Genomic DNA, 14,163 nt, shown 5'->3' with positions numbered 1-14,163 from the left:
TTAATTGTGGACTTTGTCGGGGGGTACATGTTAGTGCAGGTAGGTGCACAATGAAGCTAGCAATGTTGGCTTTCTCTGGACTCTGAGTTATACAGGTGGCTTGAGGTGGGTGGTGCTGTGGAACTGAACTGCAGACTTCCACAAGAGGAACAGCAAGCATCTTCAACCACTGAGCAAGCCATCCCTCCAGCCCCTGAATACAGAAACTTGGATTTTGGTTTTTAACAGGTAATCCCAGATGATCATCAAATACAACAAATCCCGCAAATGTCAGTTTCCTATAAACGAGTAAATGGTGCCCGCTCATAAAGTTATAGGGTACTCTGTCCCAACCCTTTTATTTGCCATATATGCCTAACTAGTTTGCAACCTTTCAAGCTCACCTTCTTCATTCTCATTGTCAGAAGACATCCATTCTGCCTAGATTCTTATTTAAAAAAAAGCCTTTCATCCTAAGTCTCAACTCACAATCCCTCTTCTTCAATCCACAACCCACACTACCTCTAACCAGCGTTCCGGACTGAGTAGCAATGGGTGGCACCTCCTCTTTAAGCTGCTTCCCATCACCTAGGGAAGATAATCCTTTACTTGCTATCCCAGGTACACCAGGAAGAGTATCCTCCCTTCTCCCAGCTTTCGTCCCTATTACACTGATACTAACACAAACCTCTTCATGACTTCTCTTTCCCCTTTGGATCCCTGTGTGTAACCTGGGGAGTCTGAATCGTTCCCTGAAGAATTTCTTCACATCCTTCTCACCATTGCCTCTTAAAAACTTTGCATACGCACCTCTTCTCAATTACCTATTCATCACTTGATAATGAATATTTTGAAGTCAAGTATTTTATCCTTTTTCACACACCAACAATATCTCCCCAAGCTTTCTCTTTTATAGAAATGGGAGAAGGCACTTTGTGTCTCCTGCCTGTAATCCCTGCACTTGAGAGGTATAGGCAAAAGGATCAGCACACTCAGTCACACAGCAGATTCAAGACCAGTCTTCAGTCCACGTTTCCATGACTGAAAAAAGGGAGGGGAAAGAGTGATGAAAGAACACTAGCAGGCTGCTGAGCATGCCTATTAGAAACATTCCAGTCTATCAGCAGACAGGTCACTGCTCCCGCGATGGCAGCCGGCCCACATGACAGCACATGATAGAAAAGTTTAGTGATGATATCACATAGTTGGTCATTACCTTAGTCACTGTTCTGTTGCTGCAGAGACACCATGACCAAAGCAACTCTTATAAGGAAAGCGTGTAACTGGGGCTGGTTTACAGTTCCAGAGGCTTTAGTCCATTACCACCATGGTAGGAACATGGCATGCTGCCATGGTGCTGGAGAAACAGCTGAGAACTACATCCTGATCTCAGAATAAGCACCTAAACTTACTAAGCCACTGTTAGTGCACCTTGACTGACATGAGTCTCAGGGGACCCAATATTAACTTGAGTTCCATGACTCTCAAGGGACCTGATCCTCCTACACAGGAGAATGCTGCCCAATCAGAAAACGGCAAGAGCAGAGTATTCACTTGGCATGCATGAGTGAAGTTTGCATCCAAGTGAGGTACTAATCCTCAGACCCAGAAGAGAAACCGTCAAAAGTCAAGGCCTTCTTGGGAAAGCTGGACTGTTCAGAAAATGTTCAGTGATCACCTCCTATCCCCAAACACTGTCCTCACCTCTGACTCTGAATCCTACCGAGTCCTTCTCTGGTCATGGCCCTGCTTCAGCGTAATGATGAGGGTCCCTGGATCAAGCTTACCTGCTAGCCTACAAGCCTCACTGCTCGCTACAAGATGTAACATAATTAGCTGGACAGTGTCACAAAAATAACCAGGCTCTGTAGCCACGTAGAATAACCCAAAGAAAACCAGTAGGTATACTGTGAGACACATGCTTCAAAAGCATGCTGCACGAGAGTGTCCACGAAAACATTGGTAAGGTAAGCTGCAATTCTATATTTACCAACCATGCTACCGTTAAGCCTATGCTTTATAAGTGGCCATTTCTGAATGCTAGTCATTTCATTTCCAAGTCTGATTTACACTTCAATCCACTTAAATCAGCAACAACCCTGTTGTTACTGCTGGCTAAATGTTACCTTCCTCTACTAGTTTGTGGACTACATAAAGTCATAGGCTTCAGAGCAAACAAATATTATTCATGACACCCACTCTAATCATCCTTCGATTCTAATGCAGAGTCTTGACAGTCCCCCGGGAAACCATCATCCCCTACACTTGATTGACATGTTTTCAGAGAACAAGCTATCTACCCTGCTCAGGTACAGACAAGCTCAGGCTTTACCAATTAGAGCACTGCCTTCCTGAGAGCATCAAGTAGTTCAAGTCTGGTCCCATGACAAACACAACATAATATGACTCAAGCCCAATACTTTCATTGGTAAAAATACAGTTGGCTTTCGTGTTTTGATTTCTAAATAGCAAATCAGGAAGCCTGGTAGTAGTGACATATGCCTTTAATCACCGTGCTTGAGAGGCCGAGGTAGGTGGAACTCTACGAGCTTGAGGCCAGAATGGTCTACAGAGTGAGTTCCAGGACAGCAAGGGTTACACAAACTTGGTCTTGAAAAACCAAAGCACAAACAAACAAACAAATCAGGAGACTGCTGCTGCCAAGTGCAATCACACTGATTTAGCCTAAGAAAAAAGCCAACATACAGAAGACAGCAAGAGAGATACCAGGTCCTGTTGTCTCAAACCTGACATCCTCAGGTGTTTGTAAACACTTCCATGAGCCAATATTCTTTTTATGAGTTGCTTGAACCAATTTGAGAAGCTGTCTGTGCTTGCAATAACATAATTATAATTAATAAAATCTGTGTTCACCTTCTTTACCTCAACAGCAGGGCAGGTATTGGAATGTTAACATGTAAGAAGCTATTCTTTTAAACAAGTAGAATGTTTAGGATCAAAATATTTACATATGTAATTTTATTTCAATAACAGTAGTAATATACACATAATACTCATGTAAAATCTCAAAACTTTTAAAATTAAAAATGTAATGGTGAAATAATCACAATGCATTTACTAGAAAAATATGAAAAAAATCAACTTTCTAAGCATAAAGCTATTACGGAAAAGAAACTTTCTGTTAACAGAAGTTCTAAATCCTTGCGACTTAAATGCACTTCACATTACTTAAGGTACTGGCCTTTCCTTCCTGATTAGGCCAAGTCTATGCTGACAGCTGACTACTACAGCACCACCAGAATGGATCCTTACAAAGAGGGGGGCTGCCTCAACAGGCTTCTGGCTTTAAGTTACCTTCCCCCTCCTCATTTATTTTTTGTTTGTTTGTTTGTTTGAGAAGAAAGTATTGAGAAGGAGTCTTGTGTAGATCCGGTGGGCCTGCATCTGTCCATAAACTCAGGATCCTGTTTCTACCTCCCATCCAGCCTTGGGCCATATATCTAAAAACTAAAATGGCTCTTTTTTCCATAGAAGAAAAGAAGTTAGCTGATCAACAAGTCTCTAGTGTTCCCAGTGAATGTCCTCCACGTTGAGAATGAGTTTGTAATAATCAGACTGTCCATTCTTCAGACAAAAACAAGTAGATATGATATAAGCTGAATGTTAACTTGACAAAGATATTACAATGGCACACGAGTAAGGCGTAAAGACATTGAACATTTTAAACATGTCTTTCAAGTTGCAGGTTCGAATCCATGAGAAGCAATCCTCAATTTTACCTAATCCCTCTAAACCCAACATACCCTATATATAGCAAACAACTTACCTGATGGAGATGTTGAAGACCAAGAATATTCACAAATAAACAAAGGGGTGACAGTTAATTTTAAAGGAAAAAGAATAGCTAAATAGTTTAACCTTTCTGGGAACTGTAATCAGGAAGTAAAAGACACTGGAATACAGAACCTGAAAGTTGGTAAACTTCTTAAGCAGCACCTCATTAAAAGAGTACAACTCAGAAAGTAGGTGACATAGTCATCAGCCTCTTAAGAATTGCAATAAAACCAAACTGTCTTCCTACTGGTTCCCTGACCATAATGGAGGTGATAGACAGACAGACAGACAGACAAGGGGCTCTGTATAGCCCTGGCTATCTTGGAGCTCTCTATATAGGCCAGGCTGGCTTCAAACTAAGAAACCTGCTTGCCTCTACCTCCCAAGATGTGATGCCACACCCAGCAAATTGTGCATCTTCTAAAAGGGCAAATGAGTGACTCAATGTTATTTTCAATTTCAGTTGCAGAGGGTCACTCTCTCCCTCCGTCCCTCTAGATAAAGGTTAACTCGTTAACAGGGGGTAGGTTAGAGACTGTCTTTCACACAATCTCTAATAGCAAAACGTATTTGAATTTAAGGGTCTATTTCTCATGACTGTACTGTCTCTTAGTATGAATTACAGAGAACAAGCTAAGGCTTATCACATATAATCTCTCATTTCAAATAATAGTTCTGCAATAAAATGGAGCTGTATAACACTAATGAGCCTTGCACTGGACTCTGTTCAAAATAGTGGACTCAAGAAGACACTATCTTAAACAAAGTGACCAAATTAACTGTCAAGACTCTCAAAATGGGTGACCGGCCTTATGGGTTACCCGTAAATAGACTGAGACACTAATGAAATTTTTAAAAGATGCATATTCACAATTATCTCACTAATTAAAATTCCAAGGGCCTAAATGGTAATCTCTCTGTTCTTTAGTTCAGCTATGTACAGAAGAGTTCTAAGACAGGTTGCCTGGCATGTTTGAGCATGCTTAAGTATTAGTAATTGCTGTAAGGAAGCCACAGATACAAGACTCTCTGATGAGTATAATGTATGAAGTACATGCTGACTTTCTTACCAGCAGTACTCTTGTAAGCAGTACTTATAAGCTACAAGTAAATATGCATGGATTATTCTATAACCCACATTTAAGATAGGTTTTATCCACATACTAATCAGACCCAATTTTGATTAACTTCCGAGAGCAGATGAGACCATATGCATTCAGAGTAGGATGACCAAAGACTAAAACAGGACTTTCCAACTCTAATTCAAAATCTGGCAATAGAGCCTACCATACTTGAGGATGTAAAAAAAATAAACAAATAAGCATTTTTCATGGCAGATGTGATAAGCAAAGTCAAAAATTACATACAGTATTAGGAGGATTTGTTGTACATGCAAAATTACATACAGTATTAGGAGGACTTGTTATACATGCAAAATTAGATACAGTATTAGGAGGACTTGTTATACATGCCAAGACTGATACACAACGTCCCCAATGCACAAGGACTATATATTTTTTTTTGCATTTTTTTATTAACCTGAGTATTTCTTATTTACATTTCGAGTGTTATTCCCTTTCCCGGTTCCCGGGCCAACATCCCCCTCCCCTTCTTTATGGGTGTTCCCCTCCCCATCCTTCCCCCATTGCCGCCCTCCCCCCAACAATCATGTTCACTGGGGGTTCAGTCTTAGCAGGACCCAGGGCTTCCCCTTCCACTGGTGATGACTAACTTTACTTTTGAGGCAAGGTCTTATGTAACCCAGGCTGACCTCAAACTCCTACCTCTGCCTCTTCCTCCTGAACGCTCACATTACACGTATAACTTGTAACCATACCTAGCTATAAAGAACATATAAAAGTTTGGGCATATGAAATATCACACAGTGGAAAGTACACAGCATGCACAAAGCTCTAGAAAGTTAATAAATTATTTAAAATAAAGTATGAACAAGATAAAGTAAGCCAAGTTCCGAAATACAAACAGATGCGGAGGCCAAGCGCAGCGGCTCACACCTGTAATGCTGGCTCCACGGGGGCTGGAGCCAGGAGGCTTCAGAGTTAGAACAGCAGAACAAGTGGGGGGGGGGGTGGCGAAACAAGGGAGAAGGGTTTTTGAAAAGAAAAGGGAAAACAAACAAAAACTCCTAACTTTGTTCTTAAAAAGACATCTGTTAAAGGCTCAGGTTCAATATGCGAGAAACCAGACGACTTCTTTTTCTTTGGGACTGGTTCATCACTGTATAGCCCAAGTCGGAAGTCATCTAGGCCGGAACAATTCCTGTTTTGTCACTGTATAGCCATGGACCTTAAAACTGTTAGGGCGTTGAAGCGAGCTCAAGGTATAGAACTCATTCTGACTTGCCCAGAAAGCTCTGCTGAAGACTTGAGTTCACAGTATATCATCCTTCAACTTTCCATAGCACTCAACAGTGACCAGCCCAGTACAACAGCTATCTCACACTTCTTCAGGCATGGCCTTATAAAGGAGAGCAGGACAATTAGCTGTGGCGATGTTTTAACATACATTATCACACATGTACACGTAGAAGCATGTGTTACATTGGACAGCTTTTGGGAGTCAGTGCTCCCCTCCCACTGTGGGTCTCAGGGCTCACACACAGTCATCGGTGGCACCGGGAGTGCTTTGGCTCTCTGAACAAGAGAGCGGCGAGTGGAAGGAGCAGCGATAGCTATCAAGGATCTGTAAGAGACAGAAGAGCTTTGTGGGCTTTGTCGGCTGTAGTGCGGAACGATGTTCTCAGGAGAATTAGTGTATGTATTATAAATGTTAAAGTCTGCAAAATGCTGCTAAAAGTTTTCAGGGCCATAGCCAAACCCTTCACGTGTGTGTGTATGCAACCCTAACAGTTTAAAAAGAAACATTCTGAGTTTGAGGCATACAGAGCCAGTTCCAAGACGGCCAATGCTACACAAAGAAACCGTGTTTTGAAAACAAAACAATAGCAAACTGTTTTGAGATTTTCTGCCATCCTTGTGTCCCAATATAGACCAGGAGTCTGGCTTTGAGTCTTCACCACAGAGCATGACAGAGTCTAAAATTGAATTTAAAAGATTGTTCTCATAATCCAGACATTCCTATTCTTTCAGGAACTGTGATGTATGTTGTGCAGTGGTTTTAAAAACTAAAAAAAGTACAAATGATTTTTATCATATCTTAATGAATCTTTGGAAATCTAAGTATTGCTTGCCATGGGATCTCTCTCGAAACTTCATATACTTTGTAAACTTTGTAAACAATCAGAAAAGGAAAGCAGCGAAACCCTACCCAACAAGACTTCCCTAATTGGCCCTAAAGGTCATTTTCTTATAGCTGTAACTGTCATTCCAGGCCCCAAGGCAGGAGAGTGCCCAGGACCCGCCCACAAAAAAGTCCACTAATCTCTGAACAGGAAAACCCACCAATCCCTGAGCTCCCCCACGCTCAGGACTTGAAATTCCACCAATCCTCACCCTGGAAATCTCTGCCCCTGCTAAGCCTCCCCCCCCCCCCCATGAAATCTTCTATAAGTCCTGCCTAAGAAGCAAGGGCACAGAGCGGGCCTGAGGCTCCTGAGTTCCTCAGCCCAGCTGAACGCAGATCGAGCTATATTATACAGCAGCACTCCACAGCTCAGCCAGGAACAGTATCCTCCCTCAGGGCTGCAAGGCTTCTGCAGAGGAGGGCTCCTCTCAGAGCGGTGTGGTTCCTGGGCTCCCCTGTCTCGGGATGCTCTTCCACTGTAGAGCTGTGTGGTTCCTGGGCCCCCAAGTCCCCAGGATACCTCTCCAACCGAGCAGGAATGCCAACAGTCCAAAGGAAAGCTAAGTGGCCAAGTTTAAGGCAAACAATCTGTAAAGAGGCTTGCGCTAGATGCAGTGAAAGGCAGAAAAATAGCATGTTGATGATATGATTTGGAAGTTAGATACAGGCGGAAATCTTGCTATACCAACTGGATTTGGGAACTAGAAATGCTCAGGGAAATCATGGAGAATACCAAGGGTCCTGATTTGATGGTGTCCTGGGATGACTGTGACTTAAGACTACTAATGTCCAATCTAAACTCATATATCAAACTGGACATACAATCTGGAAACAGAGGGAGAAGACAGAAACGTAGGAGTCATCAGGATAGATGGGATTAAAGACAAGAAATAATCTTTAAAAAGCTATACACCCTCTAACATTTAAAGATGGGGATGGATAGAGCTACAAAGCAAAGTGGGGAAAGTCCAGTGTTCTGAGAAGAGAGAAGATATTTCAACTCTACTGACGCCATAGGTACATCATGTGCAGAAAGGAGACCTATGGCTTTAGCACTGTGAGGTCACTGGGAAGGGTAATGCTTTATTAGATAGGGAAAGAAGGGGAGCAGGTCAGAGAAGGCACCTCACGCTGCAGTGGAAGTGGAGCACACATGGCTAGCTTCCAGCAGCACTCATCACAAGTATTTTTGCCCCTGAAGAGATGGATGATCATAAAGAGCTTCACTCCTATCAAAACAAAAATTCCTATTTTCAGAGCTCTTAGATTTCAAAATTGTGGGTAGGGAACTACAGATTTGCATGTAATGCAATTTTTGAGAAAATAAAGGTGAGCTGGAGTGTCTCTGAGGGCCGTGGATTAAATTCCAGCTCTCCCCATTACAAAGCGCGTGAACTTAGACAAGGCGTCAGTGTCTACAAGCTTGCATAGTTTCTGCTGCGAGTCTTCTGGGAACCATAAGAACAGTCACTAGGTTGGAAGCTTTTAGTATCAAGTGTGGCACTGGACAGTGGGATGACTGTCTCCCTACTGGGGACTCCCCTGGACTTAACATGGCCAGTACCACACCTTAGGAAACCAGCACAGTTGGTCACTCTACTTGGCAGGCAGTCAGTCATTCTAGGCTTCATTCTAATGTGAAAAAACAGAAGTTAAGGAAGAATAAAAATGTACAGTGAAACAAGTCACTGTCTATGAGTTATAGACCTTATACGGTAGTCACAATTCTAAACTCACCCACTCTGGTATGTAGCCACTCTCTTAAGAACAGAGGTGAGATGGGGCTGGAGAGATGGCTCAGTGGTAAAGAGCACTAACTGTTCTTCCAGAGGTCCTGAGTTCAAATCCCAGCAACCACATGGTGGCTCACAACCATCTGTAATGAGACCTGATGCCCTCTTCTAAAAAAGGTGTATCTAAAGACGGCTACAGTGTAATTAAATATAATAAATAAATAAATCTTAAAAAACAGAAGAATAAATGTGAGCATACCCAACTCAGGCCTTTTCCACAGACAGACTCAGAAAGACGGCACAGAGTGGAGAGGCTGAAAGGACATGTGGACATGTTCACTGAATGACCCTTTGGGCCTGTATTAGGGTCCTCCAAAGCCACTGACTTGTGCAGTGAATGCATGCGTGTGTGCATGCGTGTACACAGTGTGTTTTATTTGTCAACACATACTTATATGTTTATATACATATATGTGTATATATATACTTATATATATACTTATATATATACATATATATATATATATGGAATTTATTGTACATATGGAATGAATCACAGGCTTCAGCTCAACAATGAGTAGCTGTGAACGGAAAGTTCAGAAATCTAGTAGTTGCTCAGTCCCACAAGGCTGGGTGTCTGAACTGGATCTCATAGAGACATTGTCCACCCGAGGCTCCTTCCTCTCTGATGACTCTAGCTTGTGTCCCAGGCCGGCCTCTATCTTCCCCACTACTCTCAACATTCTCATTTGTCTAGCTCCTTGGGAGCATCCAATGACGCTCAACACTCAATGATTTTCTCGCTCAAACTTCCAAGGTCCTTCCACAATCCTCCCCAAAACATGTCAGGTCTGTCACAGCAATACCCCACTCTGCTGGAATCTACGTGTTTTAGTCAGGGTTTCTGTTGCTGCAACGAAACACCATGACCAAAGAGCAGTTGGGGAGGAAAGGGCTTACACTTCCACACTGCTGTCCAGCACTCAAGGAAGTCAGGACAGACACTCAGGCAGGGCAGCAACCTGGAAGCAGGAGCTGATGCAGAGGCCATGGAGAAGCGGTGCTTATTGACTTGCCCCACATGGCATGCTCAGCCTGCTTTCTTATAGAACCCAGGACTACCAACCTGGATGGTACTACCCACAGATCACTAGTTGAGAAAATGCCTTACAGCGGGATCCTATGGTCCAAGTGGTAGAGTAGACTGCACAGCAGCCTGGACCTGTTCAAGGGCCTTCCTCTGCTCCAGGCCCCACACAAAGCTAGCAGTTTCCGAGTCACTTGGTGTATGGGCAAGTGCAACATGCCCAAGTGGGGAATAGAATCCAAATAGATTCACTAACTCTTGTGCTTCTGTCTTGGTGGTTGGAAGGGCCAGGTACAATAAATTATCCTTCACCTCAGAAGGAATATCTGCATTTCCCACAGCACTGAAATCCTAAGAATTTCACTGTGGTAGAAGGCTTTGCATTTTTGGTTGGAATTATTTCTGATCCTCTAATGCCTATATGTGTTACCAAAAAATCCAAAGTGTTGCTACGACCAACCAGCCTAATGTGGTCAATATAATGCACCAGTGTGATATTTTGTGGAAGGGACAAGACAATGAAGATCCCTAACTAAGTTATGACACAGGGCAGGTGAGTTAATATATCTTGGAAGTAAAACTGTGAGGTATACTGCTGGCCTTGCCAGCTGAAAGCAAGTTGCTTCTGGTGGTTTAAGGACACACGGGGGAAGGCATTGGCTAGATCAATAGGTGCACACCAGGAGATGTGTTATTTGCTCAAGTAAGGACTCTCCATCGGGTACAGCACTGCAGTCAGTGTTACTACCTGATTTTGTTTTCCATAGTCAACTGTCATTCTCCATGATCCATCTGTCTTCTGCACTGGCCAGATAGGAGAGTTAAAGGGAGATGTGGTGGGAACCGCCACCCCTGCATCTTTCAAGTCCTTGATGGTGGCACTAATTTCTGCAGTCCCTCCAGCAATACGATACTGGTTTTGATTCACTCCACAGGTCAGGGAACCAATGTGAGACTAAGTATATCTATCCCAATTATGCATTCTGGAAATGGGGAAATAACCACAGAATGAGTTGGGGGACCTAATGTGAGTTGAACATCAGACAAATTCCATTAATCGCCTGGCCTCTCCTTTAACTGGAGGATCACAATGTTTCTTAGAATCTCTTGGATCACCATCTATTAAGAACCAGTATCGGGGGCTGGAGAGATGGCTCAGGGGTTAAGAGCACCCGACTACTCTTCCAGAGGTCCTGAGTTCAATTCCCAGCAACCACATGGTGGCTCACAACCATCTGTAAAGAGATTCGATGCCCTCTTCCTGTGTATCTGAAGACAGCTACAGTATACTTATATATAATAAATGAATAAAAAAAAAAAGAACCGGTATCCAATAGATCCTGGGAAGTCTGATTATTTCCTTTCCTCCAGTGTACAGTTTCCCTTGTAAAAGGCCATAGATTCCTCTGGGGAAGAACTGGAGAAAGGCTAACAGAACTAGGTGTCTTATCAAGATCCTTCCCCAGAGGAACTGGGCAGCCCCTTTATTCCAAGGGTGTTGGGTCTGCATGTTGGCTCAAGTCTGGAAATTAATTCACTGGCCAAGATTGCCTTTTGCCATGATCCAATGTAGCTTTTCTTTGTTCGAGTATTTGTCTGCTTATACAGATCAAACAGAAAAGCAGTAGGGTTCTCATCTATTTCATGCGTGGAAACATGATTTATTAGCCAGCACCAAAGGTCCATATGAGTTATACCACGATAAAATGCACTTTGCCTGTGTTGACCACTATGGGTCAGGCCATTATGAACATTGGTTTGTCTACACTGCCCATTACGATAACTCCGATCACCTTGCCTCTGAGGATTCAGTGCTGCCACCTGGCCCCTGCTACCCTGGAGCCCAGTTAAACCCATTGCATTGAATTCATCCCACAACAGCAGCATCTCCAGCCCTCAGGCCTGGCACAAGGATAACAGCAAAACTCTTCAAATGTGCTGGTGCCCTCTCAGCATTTTGTGTCATATAGGATTTGTGAAGGGCGTATCTTCTGGGCCTTCCCATTGTGGAGGATTAGGGTTTTTTACACAGCATACCCACTCTACCACTGCAATTTCCTTGAGCCTTAAAAATCCCTTTATCTTTAAGCTAAAGGATATCGGTCATCCCCAACTCCTATTCAGTAAGGCTATCTTTTAGTAAACACATTTTTGACACCTTTTTAAATTGTGTGAGCTTCTATATTAAACCTAGAATCTAGTAGTTGCTCAGTCCCACAAGGCAAGGTCTCTTAGAGGCATTTTCTCAACTGACACGCCCTCCTCTAGCTTGAGTCAAGCTGACACACAAACCCAGCCAGTACAGGACCCAAAAGCCTTGTCCCACAACCCCAACAACCTGCATGAATACCATGTTACCCAGACTGAGAGATCTGTGTGAGCAGAGACTACACTGTATGAGGAGATTCATACTGACCTTATCACGTATCTTTTAAAACAGTAACCCAATTATGCTTCTGTAAGACATGTTTGTGTCCCTATCATAGTAAGTTTGAAAGTATCTGTAAAATATAATTCTTCATCAAAGTACATTATAGAAAATCTCCAAGAATTAATAAAAATATTAGACACACATATATAAAATTTCTGAAATTGTATTTTTAGTAAGCAAAGTTCAAACTCATAAGAAAGTTCTAAGTAGAGTAAACTCACACTGAGAAGCAGACTCTCAGCCTGGCTTTACAACTGATATTTTCCTATTTTGACGGTGGAGTGTTAAATTGTATAACCATGGTGGAAAACTATTTGGCAATTTCTACTTTTAATCACATGCCAATGCTATGACTCAGAAATTCCACTTTCTGAGTGCACACCTCTACCGAAAGTTATGCACTGTACATGAATGTTCACAGCAGTTTTAAGAGCCAAAAACTGGAAGAAATCCAAATGTTCATCAACAGAAAGGACAAAGTGTGTACTTATATCACTGGAAAATAACACAGTCTAAAAGAACAGTCTAACAATGTACACACTAGGGATGAATCTCGGATATTATACTGAATAAAAGAAGTCTGACAGGGTATATAACGAAGAGCATGGGCTAGCCCTCAGTGAGGGTGTGTGCCTTACTGAAGTACAGTAGCACCTCCATGATGGACACTACACAAAGGGACATCTGTGAAGTGGAGAATAAGCTCTCAGATATGAGCAGTGAACCTGCCAGAGCCTTGATCTGGGAATTCTAAGTTTTCATAACTATGAACAATAGATCTGTATTATTTATCAACTACCTGGTATAAGATATTTCATCACAGCAGCAAGAATGGACTAAATCGAGTGTAACGTCTGAGAAGGAGTAGCAACAGGTACCTGTAAGTACTGGAATATTCTATAACTGATTAGGTGGACATTCACATGTAAGACATAAGTTATACTGCTAAATATAAACACTGAGGTCCTCTCTAAACTACCAAGTTGAAACATAACCTAAAGACAAGGCCTTTAATAAAAGGAGTAAGTCATGAGAGCAGAGCCCTCATAAATGGGATTGGTATTCTCACAGGGAATTCCAGAGGACTTCTCAACCTGTTCCCAACAGAAACAGTCATCAGTGTTCAAGTCAAAAGAGTACACTCCACCATCTTCACAGAACCCTGTAAACTGGCAACGCAGACTTCAGACCAACCTCCATAACCGTGGAAAATGATTCAAAATTATTCATAACTACCAGATCTACAGCATTTAGTTATAGCAGCCTGAATGGTTTAACACACACACACACACACACACACACACACACACACACACACACACACACAAAATGGTGCTTTTCCATAACCATCTACTGACTTTTTAAGATACCTGAAATCATCACACATTCCTCATAACACTCCAATAAGCTAATAAGCAATGAAGCACAGTATCATGATGCTATACAAATCAGCATGCAGCAAGAAACAACTAGCCGAGGTCTTCTTTCAAATGGAGCAGTCAGCACTTAAGCATTCCTCAATAAATAGTAGAATAAACTTCACATATAATGCCTCTTTGGGGTTTTAGAAGACCATAAGAATCTATGTATAGATTTTGTATAGAACACACAAAACATTACAATAGAGCCTACACGACGTGAAAAAAACATGGGTCATGTCAAATTAATGAATTCTTTTACTAGGTGTTAAGCCATCAGTACAGACACACTGCCTGAGCACTGAGGCGAAGGCTGCACCACTGATTTTCACACTGAGCCATAGGGATGGCATAGAACATGCACTTCTTTATCATGCAAACCAGAAAACGAAAGAGCAGGTTAGGGTTATCTAGTGTGATTCCTAACTGGAAAGCCTTGCACCTACCACACTGGGC

At 42.4% G+C, this 14,163-nt stretch overlaps 1 protein-coding gene across 4 annotated transcripts in view; it reads right to left on the bottom strand.

The window, feature by feature from the left end:
* The window catches only part of Tulp4 (TUB like protein 4), a 135,771-nt gene that overhangs the window by 87,739 nt on the left and 33,869 nt on the right, over window positions 1-14,163 (bottom strand). The window lies entirely within an intron of this gene.

This window comes from Rattus norvegicus, chromosome 1 (assembly GCF_036323735.1).
Source record: "Rattus norvegicus strain BN/NHsdMcwi chromosome 1, GRCr8, whole genome shotgun sequence".
NCBI classification, from domain to species: domain Eukaryota; kingdom Metazoa; phylum Chordata; class Mammalia; order Rodentia; family Muridae; genus Rattus; species Rattus norvegicus.
The sequence above is the reverse complement of the archived record's forward strand: the minus strand, read 5'-3'. Positions and strand labels throughout refer to the sequence as shown.